We start from the raw sequence: 13246 nt of genomic DNA, 5'->3' as shown, positions 1-13246 counted from the left end.
GTATTCACTATCTGAACTGACTAGGGTCCCGATCCTGCAAAGAGTTATGTACATGTTTAACTCTGCGCTGTGTGAGTAGTCCCACTGACCTCAGTGAAACTATTCAGAGTGTGTAAAACTAATAACCTTTGTAAGTCTTTGCAGGATTGGGGCTCGGGTTAGTTGTGTTTGCTCAGATGAGCCACATGCTATGTGTTTCTACTTTCTTATTGAAGGAGCCCCACAAGCACTTATGGTGCAAACACTTGCCTTGCAAATTTAATAACTGATTGCTGTGAATGCTTGTGAGGGCAACTTTGAAATTTGGTTTTGCTGAACTTCAGCACAACTTGATCACACTAGTGTTGTCAGGAAATAAACACAAAAGGGGCACAAGCATGAACTGACCAAATTCCACTGATTATTTATGGAAAAATATTTGCTGTATTCATCCACCTTCACCAAGAGGGAAAGATACATACAGAGCTTCACTTACTTCCCATAACACAGCAACAAAAAGACAATTCAAAGAAATAATTAAGAGTTTTGTGAGTTTTAGATGTTTTCAATTTTAAAAAATTAAGCAATCAGAGCCTGATTCAAAGTTGTCCTGCACATTGTATAGCCATTTCCACCAATGCAAAACAGGTGTAAAATGCTTCCATTCTCATCTAGCAGCATTTTATACCCACGCATTAGGGTACATGACTACAGAAGGTATGGGGCAGCCATGAATCAAGCCTTCCATATTATGTTTTTTATGTTAATAGACAACAAGTATAACTTAAGGAAATAATGGACACCTTGCAACTTTGCCATCAAAGGGCCATTGACAGAACAAATGCAAATGTGAAGAGAAAATGTGTGATATGAAGTGATGCAACTATTGTTATTTATTCTACTTATTAAGCTCCAACACTTGCTTTCCAAAATGAAGGCAAAACATACCCCAAAGAGCTTAATCCCAAGAGAAAAAAGTGCAGAAGGTGACAATGGGAACCCGAGGAAAGAATAACTTGGCATTTGCTTGTACTTGTGTTTATCACTGTTGGCTAAGCACATGAAGTAGAGTGTGTTGTTAGAGGAGTTAGTGTGTCTATAATGCAGTGTGTCATTCTTACACATCTCACTGTGCTTCATAGTTTTGCAGATTTAGGTCTATATTCCTCTTTATCAGTGTGACCAGAAGCCAGTGCATGTGTGTTGTAGGGGTAGTGACTCTCTAGAATCCCCCACTTCTCTCTGAACCTGCAAAAGATTCTTTACCACTAGTCCATGGATTTGGTGGTTCTTACAGATTGAGGCAGGCTGGGACTGGAAATACATGAATTGGTGACCACCCCCCTAATTTACTCATGATATTCCAGATTTTTTCCACCTGAAAGAAGCATTCCAAGGTGCCAGCATTCTCTAATCTCTCTGCTCTTTTTTGGTTCTCTGGTCAGTTTTACCAAGGTGTGTTCTATAGAGCCTTTAGTTAGTAATAACATCACTGTGCTACTCTTTCATATATAATAGCAATGGAATGGAAATGTAAAGAGACAATAGTTTGAAAATGATCAGGCCTCAAATAAAATCACTACAAAACATGCATGTGTGATGGCAGAATATTACCATCACATTGCTTTGTTTTGGACAGGCTTCTCCCAAAACCAAATCAACAGCACTATACTTTTCCCCCTCTGAACTATTTGTACCATGCTATTTCATTTTCCCACATCCCTGCATAAAAAGGTTAAAAAGTGTGGTAGGCCATTAGTTTCAACTTGCTAAAGAGAGAATTATAAAATACCAATTGATCACTGTGTGATTTTTTAATTCATGTTTTCTCCTCTCCTCATAAACACACACAATTTTTGAACTGTTTTATTGAGTGTTACCAACTCCAATAGTTCAATAATCATGAGTCAGAACCCAGCCAATCATTAGATGAGCCTAAAAATCATTAGCATTTACAAAGAAGTAAAAATCATTTTTATGGTCTATCTCCTGATTTCTAAGCTATCCTCACTATGAATCTGAAAATTCAACCTTGGAAATTTACAAATTGCATGCACAAAAACTATGGTTATTTAGCCTCTATTCTCTCATTTCAAACAATGATTCCAACAGGGTACATACTATGGACAAGAGGCAAATTGGCAGTCACGTTATAGGGATATGGAGGAAAGGTTCCAGAAGATTCTGTGGAAGGTATGGTAAACTAGACTGAGAAATTGTCAGGCAGTGTGAGGCTTCAAACCAGACTATTAAGTGATGCTGTGGTCAGAAACTGAAAGGTTTGTTACCGCTGATGCTACCCAAGAATGCTTTGGAGTGGCCTGCTGCTCCAAAAAGTGCATGTTGCTTTACTCTTCCCCTAAAGGAATCAGAGATTTCTCTAAAATAGAATGGAGTGTAAACAGAATCCAGAGAACAGCTCTGAGAGGGTGAATAAGGGGAGCCCCGAGAGAAGAAGTTTGATCACAGTGGCTACGGTTTTATTAACAAGAAGCTAATGAAAATCAGACAACTTGCTGACTGTAGAGAGAGTGAGCTCTGCTGATATTGACCTGAATTGTTTTCTAGTGCCTCTGTATATGGAGTCAAATTCTCTGATTTTGTAAATTGGGAAACACCATTGACTTCAAAGAATCTGTCAGCTTACACCAGCACAAAATATTTTACTGTATAGTTAATGTTAATTTGCCTGCATACTCTCCTTGAACTTCTGCAAACTCATACAGCATAATTAGTTTTTAAATAATATATAGGTTTTACTGTGCCTCTGTAATTAGCTCTTAAACTGAAGTCCTAAGCTTCTGTGTTTTAAATGCTTCTCCAGTAGAACATGCTCTTCTCTTTTATTGACCTGTTTATTTATTGGTGTGTGTGTAATGTATAAATAGATAGATAAAAATAACAGTTGGAGCAACGGCTTTAGCTAAGGTTGCCTAAGCATTTTCATTCTAAGACCCCTTTTTCAGTTGCTTACAATTTTCTGAAACTTTATCTATTGTGCTGAAATTGTCCAGGTTTTAGGCCTGCTTCTCCACTGTCTTGAACCTCATGTGGTCAATTACACCTGTGTAAAGTGATGAGAGCAAAGTGAGTGTAAAATACTACCAGACTGGTAGTGGGAAAAAAAGGTCCTTGGTGTCACATGATTTTACTTTTTCCAAGTTTGATGAAGAACTGTTTAGCTCTTTTGGAACATACCAAGAGTAAGAAAGCACACTCTTCTCACTCAAAAACAGATTTTGCAAACATTTTAGTACTTCTATCTTTGAACCAGTTGGGGACAAAAGGTTGAAATGAGATGGAAGATAATAACCCTTAAGGAGAGAGATGCTGCTCATTTTGTAATGAAAACCCATTTGACTTTGCCAAATTAGGAAGGTTTGAAAAACATAGCTGGCACATTTGCAGTAGATTAAAGACAATAGCACTTTTTAATAACGGCCAATACCAACAGAAGAGTGTTGCAATGAGCATGTCTGATCTTTTTTGCATATTAAAAAAATCTGGATAAGTGCAACTTTTGGTTACTGTGCAAGTGTTGATCACTGATTGCTCCATACTACTCTCTACATATTTCCAGGACTTTAAAATACACAATAAGTGCACTCTCTATAAATGAGGCAAGAGCTCTGCAGTAGCCAGGGGCTTAGGTGTAAGTGCCTAATGTTTAGGTACTTAGCAAAACCACAGGAACAACATTGCAAACCACAAAGTCAGAGTAAGGTGCCTTGGCTCTATATATAGTGAATAGGGAGAGAAGGTCATTTTAAGCAGCACGCTAGCCAATGAGCCATCCGGAGGAGAGGGGTGTGTCCTAAGTTCCACCCCCCTCACTAGATATAGGTGCCTATGTCCAGGCTACAGGGAGGCAAATGTCTTTGCTGGCAATCCACAAACTGGGAGAAGATAGGCATTCTGCCACCTATGTCATGTACTAGGACCTGAGGACCAATCCATTAGGTGTGCTTAAAGATCATCTAATTCCATGTAAAACAGCTGGAGGAGGAGGAGAAGGATTTAATTACAATCTTTATCTCAGCAGTTGGGGTACTTACTTGGCATGTGGGAGACCCAATTTCAAGCTCCCCCCCTGCCTGATGATCAGAAGAGATTAGAACAGGAATCTGCTACCTCTCAGATGAGCTCCCTAACCAGAGGACTATAAAGTCATTCTCAGTTGTCTGGTCCAATTATGATTTAATTATTTGATTCTTTTATTACAATGGAACAATCTCAACAGGAGAGATTGGGGGAACTCCATATCAGAGCATTCCACAGCCAAGTGATTAGGACACTTGCCTGAAAGTACGCTGAACCACTCTACTTACATTGCCTTTTTAAGTAGATTAGCAAGTTGAGACAGATGCTGCTGCCAGAAAGCTCCCTCCTGTGTCCCCCCTCTACTCTATGGAGATGGGGTAAGAGGGGAGCAAGGGGAAGGGGGACACCTTAACATTAGCACCCCTTTCTCCATCCTCTTGCTCAGCTAGCAGAAGGCTCCCGGGAGCAGCTCCAAGGCAGGGGGCAGGAGCAGCAAATGGCAGGGGGAGGGACAGCTGAACTGTAGGTAATTGATAGCCTGCTGGGCAGCTGCTGCACAGGGAACTTAGGGGAGCAGGGAGCTGATAGGGGGGCTGCTGGTCCACCCTGGTTCCAAGCCCCCACCAGCTAGCTCCAACGGGCTGGTCTTCCTGCAAGCAGTGGACAAAGCAGATGGCTGCCAAACAACCTTATAAGGAAGCATTGCACAACTTTAAATGAGCATGTTCTCTAATCGATCAGCAACGTAGCAATGAAACAGTGTTACCCAGGATGACTTTAAGTGAGGAGTTACTATGCTGTGTTAAATATATGTTAAATGCTTTGCTTAGCTGTGATGGAGTGTGCACCCCTCTGGCCAGCCCTGATAGGGGTAATGAGGGCCTGAGAGGCCAGTTAGGTTACCCAGCATTACCTGAGAGAAGGGCTAGAATTAACTGAGAGTGCTGCCCACCTGGGGAAGAGCTGGGCCAGCACTGCAAAGCCAAGAAACTGACAGTAGAAGAGGGCGATAGAGGAAGGAGTCTATGGTGAGTCCCTGGAAGGAGGGAGGTTGTCAGGAGCAAGCCCAGGGGAGTGTAAGCAGTGGGATCCTGCCCTGCAGTAAGGAGTCTGGCAAGACACTAGGAGAGGTGAAGTAGCCACAGAGGGCAACATAGTCTCCAATGGTAAACCCAGAGCCAGAAATGAGAAGCTAGTGAGGGATGGAAAGAAGGAGCCCAGGGAAATAGCAACAGGGGTGGGGACTGAGGACCTGGATTGTTGGCTATAGGGTCCCTGAGATGATGCCTGGTGTAACAGGTAGGCCAGGGTTCCCCTGTCAGGCACTGGTATAGTAACACCCAGCCTGAGGGGCTGAATGCTGTCTGGTAACAGCATTTGGACAGTTGTCCTGTTGATGATTTTTTTATTTACAAGCCTTGATTTAACTGTTTAAACAGTCTTCTACCTGCATGGTTGTGGTTTATCTATATTGGATGCCCCTAAGTGATTTTGGAAGAATAACATCTGTGACAATGACAATATGCTCACTGTGACCCTGTGATTTCCATGCACATTTTCTAGAGTTATGGTCTCATCATTAGCTTAAAGAAACCCAGTAACCTTGGTGCTGCATCACTGAACCAAAAGAACAATGCAACTCATAGTGATCTCTACACAATTGCAGTAATAAAAATCTTAAACAACACACACTGCAATGGAAAGATTTTATCTGTAATTAAAGAAAACAATCACACTTATTTTGCTGTAATTCAAATATAATGGTATTGAGCAAGAAATGAACACAGAAAAACAAAACACACATTTTTAAAACACAATAATAAAGGTAGAAGTAAATTGAGTTCTTTTTGTAGCAACCAAAGGGAGATTTTGAAAGGCACAAAGGGCAGCTAAGTGCCTAAATACTAGTGAAAGTTGCTGGGATGTGGGAACTTAATGCCCTTTTGTGCTTATTAATACACCTCCGCTAATTTGTAGAAAAGCTAGCATTCAGAGAAATAAAGAAATGGTTACCAAATGAAAACCTGTGCAACTGCTAAGCACTGGCATTTCTTAGTTTGCAGCTGATCCTGAGACTGGCAGAGAGAGGCTGTTCTTCTAGGCCTGGTGGGGAGATCGATCTAAGTTACGCAACTTCAGCTACGTGAATAACATAGCTGAAGTCAATGTACTTAGACCTACTCACACAGTGTCTTCACTGCAGTGAGTCGACTGCTGCCACTCCCCTGTTGACTCCGCCTGCACCTCTCATGGTGGTGGAGTACAGAAGCTGACAGTAGAGCATTTGGAGGTCGATTTATTGTGTCTAGAGTAGATGCGATAAATCGACCCCCGCTGGATTGATCGCTGCCCACCGATCCAATGGGTAGTGTAGACATACGTCTAGTCAGGTAGTGCACTTAGGAATGCAGAGAGAACCAGCAGAAGTGCTCTACAGAGCCTCTAAAGGGTGTTCTGAGGACAGCTGGGTGAATAATGGATTTTCCAGTTCCCTGGGATTTCTGGAAAAATTTTGGTATCAAACTTTTGGAAAAATGTGCAAGCTTTGGCAAATCAAAAAGTTTCAGTTGAATTAAATATTTTTGTTAAAACTGAAACTAAACATTGTTTTTATTTTGAATATTTTTTTATTTAAAAAAAATAAAATTAAAAGGAACTTCAAAATTAAGTTGTTTCAGATAAAATAATGTTTTGTTTTGAAAATGTTAAAATTAAAATGTTACAATTCAGGGCATATTTTCCCCCTCTGAGGTCCACCAAGTGGGCACCATTTTGAGACTCCTGGCTCCTTATGGGTCTTCTCTCATGGGTCGAGACCTACGTCTGTCTCCTTACTGACTGCGATTTCTTCCAGGCTGCACAATTCCATTCTTATACTGCTGTTCCCAGCAAGCCAGACCAATACTGACCACTGTCTATGCTTTGCTCTCTTTTTGAAGGCTATGAAGCTGTAACTGTCGGCAGTTAAGTTACCATACAACTCCTTGCAAGCAAGCACATATTTTCATAAGGTGAAACCATTACAGAGAAAACATATTAAAGACAGTAAAAACCTACGTGCTTAGCTTACCAGAAATCACTTCCCAACTCCAACAAGGGCTCTGGTCACAGTCAGTCCTTCAAACCTCATCAAGGGCTTTTTCTGTGGTTACCAGTTTGTAATAGTCTTACCTCAGAACTAGCACACCCTTGAACAGATTAGCCTTTCCCTTACACAGCTTGGGCCCTTGCTCTTGAGAATCCAAGAACAGCAGAGTGGTTCTCTCCTCAGTGTGTAGCTATAAAAGGCTGGGTTTTTCCAGAACTGGAGGTGGGGAAATTTGCATTCACCTCCCTCTAGCCATTCCCCAGAAAAAGACACTTGTTGCTTCCCCCAAAGTCCATTCTTGTCTGGCCCAATGTTCAATACAGTCCTTTGAAATTCATAATACTTCCCAGGTTTTACTTCACATCTCCCTGCTAGAGAGGTTACGTACAGTCCCACCCCACAATAATCCATACACCATTCATTTAATACAATAGACTCCAAAAATATTTAAACTTAATTCAATAAGATTTTAAGAATATTGCAAGAAATGTTCATATCTGATGTCTTCCCCCCCTAAAGAAGTGCATGTAACCAGGTGCTTGGCCATCACCCAAGGGGAACCCTTTGACTTACTTCCTGGGCAGACCTATTGCGTGAAGCGTGTTTCTGCCACTGCCTTTCATAATTTCACATTTAAACTACACATATAGTGAACATTTTGCTAGAAAGCCAATATACATCCTTCAAAACTGTATAGTGCCCCTTGACAACCATCCCATATAATTCCTCTGTTCAGAACCTATAGGGCAGAAGTCTCACATGCCTCTTGCTACCCCAAAACCTTTGGGTGCAAACTTGAGACCTGGACCTCCTACTCTTACCTCTCATCCAGTTTCTGGGGCATGTGTGTGTGGCGTCTCTTTGTCTCCCAAGGGGCCAGCTGCCCCAATAATGGGGTGAGGTTCCCTGCCTCCTTGAATGTATTACAAGCAGCATGTTTGTGATAAATAAGGTAGGGTTGCCTCCCTGCAAAGTGGCTTTCAGCCATGTATGGCTATTAACAGCAGAGGGATCAGGCAAGGAAGATTCTTCAAAACTCCCTGATAGCCAAATTCTGTTCTCTGCCCCATCTCCTTGGAATCAGGGTCTAGGGACTCCTAATCTCACCTTCTTTGGGGGTGGGGTGAAGGAATATTGATTCCCTGCAACTCCGCTCAGTTAGCTTTTTGTTCCCCATTCCCTGAGCCAGCGTGAGCAGAATTCCTCTTCACCAGGCTCAGGGTCCTGTCCATTTTCACAGACTATCAGGCAGTCAGACTGTGGGAAGAAATTCCCAATCCTTCTCAGTTGTTGTTACCTTTATCAACTCCCAGCAGCTGTCATACACCCTGGTTGGGTGTCATAGATTTGGCAATGCACCACAGTTGCCTCTGTGTCCCTACTTTTTGCTGGAGACACTGCCATTGCCAGGCTCTGTATTGCCTCTGGTTCCCTGGTCTTGGTTTCAGTACTCAGAATTTCCCTTAAAGTCAGTAGGTGTCCTCCCTGTCCTTGGGCAGGAGGCTATCTCCTGTTTCCTCTCCTCAGGAATATAGGGAGATAATCTGATTCCTCTTGGATACTGTGAGGAGTGGACACCCACCCACCCACTCCATCTCTCTGTCAGCTACTACATTTGCATGTAACACAGTCCCTTGCAGCTCTGGAGCTAACTGGGGGAGAGGAAAATTCACCTTTCCTGCTTTTAAAGCCATAGTATCATGCCCCAAAAGCAAAGAATATGGAATATCTGACAATACACCTCTATAGAAATCTGCTGTAGGCAGAGCAAAGGCTTTGACTCCAAGAACTTTAACCCACATTTCACACCCTGAGAGACTTGAGGGAGCTTCACAACATGGACCTTACCTATAGTCTTAGCTGTCCCAGAACCTCTCCACCTAATGAATATATCTCCATTAACTACCATCTTCTGCTCCCATTTGTGTTTGAATGGATCTGCACCCAGTAGAGTAGATACAGAATAACATCTGGGTGGTGATTTGGAATGTGAATGGCTCAGCATGGACACTATATGCCATCAGCAGACTTGCTGTGTGATCCCTCCATGTGGACATTCAGTTTCTCAGTTAGTTCTGTGAGGTTGGGGTGCAGCTCACCCTTCTTGCATTGCACTGGGCCTCAGTGGGTAAAATGAGCAATCCCAAGGAAAGTGACCCTACTGGCTACATAAGGAATGCCTGCCCCAGGACTTCTAAAAACTGGTATCCATCTCCCAGGCATGGGTTTTGGTTTTGGCCCAAACCTTGTCCTCTGATCTCATTCCACCCCTACTAGGTTTTCTATAAAACCCAGGCCACCTATTCACATAAGGTCCTGCCCATTTCCCAGCTAGAGTTCACATCTCTAGGACTTTTGTCTATTAATCATGATTTTAGGTTGGGGTGGCAGAGTTTATAGAATTCTTCTAAATCCATTCATTCATAAGCCTTGTTGCTGTGGCAACCCTTTTTCTTAGTTAACCCTTAATTTGAGTTGACAGCTAAGCATAGGCCATGTCTGTTTTTTCTAAATGCCCCCAAACCTACTCCTATACATTTAAGGGGCCAGTTAAAACTTTCAACAAAGCTTGTTTTAACAGCAATCATAATCTTTATAATCCCCTCTGTCTACAAGAGTGGAAATGTCCAATGCCTTTGTCCTAGATGGTACTGGAACCAGATTTCAAAAGCATATGGAAACACATTCATGTCAGACCCCATTCCTAAAATACTCTGACTATGGTTCTGCTAACACAGTTTATATATCTTGTACTGATGTTGACACTCTTTGTCTTCCTTTTTATCCTTGTGCTGGTGTTGGTTCTCCTCCTCCCTCATGCTACATTGCATGTCCCAGTCTGCAAGTAGCCTGGTTTCCAGACACACACTGTCCCTATCCAGCTGCAGTTTCTCCTGCTGTCAATCAGCCCACAATTCCTATTGCAGTGGTCCATTTGATTGCAATGGAACATGGTTGCTGCCAGTGGCACTGGAACATTTTTAATAGTGAGGATGCTCAAAGCCGTCCCTCTTACCCCTGTCCATGCCTCCCTCCCTCAGTGCTGAGGCTGGGAGTGGCAGAAGAGCCCTTGGCATAGGGCGTCAGCCAGGACCCCAGGTGCGGGGCTGGCAGCCAGGACCCTGGTTATGAGGCTGGCAGCTGGAAGTCTGAGGGTGCTGCAGCACCCCCCCCACACTCCTAGTTCCCATGCCTACAGGGAGTTGGGTCCAAGATTTCCTCTGCATGACCTGGACTATCATTTCTTTTCTGGTATCAGACTACAACAAATCAACCAGCAGCAGCCTTGTCCATTCCTCAGTGTCAAATGCCCTTTCTTGGCATAGCTCAACTAACTGACTACTGTTCAGCAGTTCAGAATTCATTTTCTCCTGTCTTTTTGCTATTCTCTTCCTCAAAAGACTGACACACTCTTGTTCTTGCTTTTTCCTTCAGTAGTATTTGTTTTCACTGTTGCTGGCACTTACAGCAATTCACACTGTCATAGATCCCATACATGCTGCCCTATATGTGTCACAGTTCAGGGCAATTGCATCTGTATTCCCTCTCAGTGGTCCTTTAAGAACACCTGCTTCTAGGCTTCCAGCTCCCAACTGTTACCTCCCTTGGGTAGAGGCCTGCATCTCTATAATAAGAACATAAGAATGGCCATACTGGGTCAGATTAATGGTCCTGTGAAGGGTTGGACCCCCCCGACCCAGATGTCACCCGATTTACTAGGGTTTCACTGAGCCTCTCCTGTTCCACCAGCATGGATTCCCTCTCCCTGTTTTGCTGAATTAGGCTCTCCAGCCTCTTGCATCACACCCATACAGGTAGGGCCACACCAAGCTGCAGACACAGACTGAAGTCAGCTGTGTGTGAAAGGACTCACCCAGCATTCATATGCATGCCCCTTTTGGGAGATAAGCCCAAAGGTATATTGTCTTGTGCTGTATAGAAGAATCTGCACAGAGCAAGCTCATAAAAATTCACCATTTTCTTCAATGTGAAGAGAAATATGCACAACTTCTTGCCCTCCCCCCAGTTAGAAATTGCACAACTGGGTTTAATAATAAACAAAAACAAATTCATTAACTACAAAAGGCAGATTTTAAGTGATTATAAGTGATACTAAACAAAGCAAAACTGATTACTAAGCAAATAAAACAAAACACACAAACTAAGCTTGATTCACTAAAGAAACAGGTTGCAAAATGTAATTTCTCACCCTAAATGTTGAATTAGGCCAAATGCAGAGTTTCTGTGGCTCAGAGTTCTAGTTATTTCTTACTACAGACTGGACCCCTTTCTTATTCTGGACTCACCCTTGCCTTTCCCTTCAGGTTAGTTCCTTTGTCCCTTTGTCCCTTAGGCAATGGAGGAGAGTCAAGATCAACCCTCTCCCCAGCCTTAAAAGGATTTACCTAAGGCAGGAATCCTTTGTTTGGCCCCCATTCCCCTCCAGTGGAAAAGTACCAGCAGTGTCCAAGGGGTATTTTGCATCAGGTCACATTATCACCTGACCTTGAAGTGTCACAGCTGCGTTCCAGGATGTCTTTTCAAAGTTCTATTGTCCTTCTTAAATGGGTTATTCAGGAGGATTGCCTAGTGTATGGTAGGCATTCCCCCAAGTACACACACAGTTGTAATTTTTACATAGTCAATATTCCTAACTTTAGATATAGAAATGATACATGCATACAAATTGGATAATCACATTCAGTAAATCATAACCTTTCCAATGATATCCTACATGATCCATATTGCATAAAGTATATCCAGGGGTAAAAGTGAGCTGGTAAGAACCTGCACCAGCCCATAGCAGTGCTTTAATGTCCCTGCCCCTTTTGCCTTCCCTGTCAGCAGCCCTGCCGGTGGGGTACGTACCGGCAGGGCTGCCGCCAGGGGGGAGGGGGAGGAGGGAATGGGGAGTGATGTTAAAGCACTGCCATGGCAGCACTGTAGGGATGGTCCTTTGCTGTGGCGGCGCTTTAAGGATCTTCAAAGCACTGCCACAGCAAAGGACCATCCCTAAAACGCTGCTTTAACATCGCTGGCTCTTCCCCCCATCTGTGGCCCTGCTGGTAAGGTCCGTACCAGCAGGGCTGACAATAGGGGAGGCAGAAGGGGCAGGGATATTAAAGCACTGCTGCAGTAGCGCTTTAAGGATGATCCTTTGCCGTGGCAGCGCTTTAACGTTCCTGTGCCCCCCCTGCAAGTCGGTGGGGGGTGTAGGAATGTTAAAGAGCTGCCGCGGCAAAGGGCCCTGCAGCTCTTTAATGTCCCAGCCCCATTGGCCCCCCTCCCCTGCAGCCCCTGATGGGCGAGGGAGGTGCAAAGGGAGCAGTTGCCCTGGGGCCAGCGATTTAAAAGGGCCCAGTGCTTCAGACGCCACTGGTGCTAGTGCAGCAGCAGCATCCGGAGCCCCAGGTCCTTTAAATCAACACAGGAGTCCTGGGCGGCGTGGGCCAGGAGGCCTGAAAGGGCTGGTTGGGGGATCTTGACCCCCAGCCCCACCCCTTCTGCCTGAGGCCCTGCCCCTTCTGGGGGCCAGAGCCCCGCCCCCCGGCCCATACCAGTAAGTGGCCTAGCTTACTTTCACCCCTGAGTATATCTTAGGTATGCCATATTCATATCATAACCGTATTTCTATGAAGAATATGGGGTGTAACATCACAGATCCATCTAGCCCAGTATCCTATCTTTTGACAATGGTCAGTATCAGATGCTTCAGAGAGAATGAACAGAACAGGGCAATCATCATCAAGTGACCCATCTCTTGTAGATCAGTCCCAGCACCTGGTAGCTAGAGGTTTAGTGACACCCAGAGCAGTGGGTTGCACTGCTGACCATCTTGCTTAATAGCCACTGAGTTATCCTCTATGAACTTATTTAATTCTTTTTTTTAAATGCAGCTATACTTTTGGTGTTCATAACATCTCCTGGCAACAATTTCCACAGGTTAACCGTGTGTGTGTGTTCTATGAAGAAGTACTTCCTTATGTTTGTTTTAAACCTGATGTCTACTAATTTCATTGGGTGACCCCTGGTTCTTGTGTTATGTGAGAGGGTAAATAACACCTCCCTATTTACTTTCTCTACACCATTCATGATTTTATAGACCTCTATCATATTTCCCATCTTTTTCTAAGCTGA

The sequence above is a fragment of the Gopherus evgoodei genome, chromosome 5, assembly GCF_007399415.2.
Source record: "Gopherus evgoodei ecotype Sinaloan lineage chromosome 5, rGopEvg1_v1.p, whole genome shotgun sequence".
Lineage (NCBI taxonomy): Eukaryota > Metazoa > Chordata > Testudines > Testudinidae > Gopherus > Gopherus evgoodei.
This window is presented reverse-complemented; position numbering follows the sequence as displayed.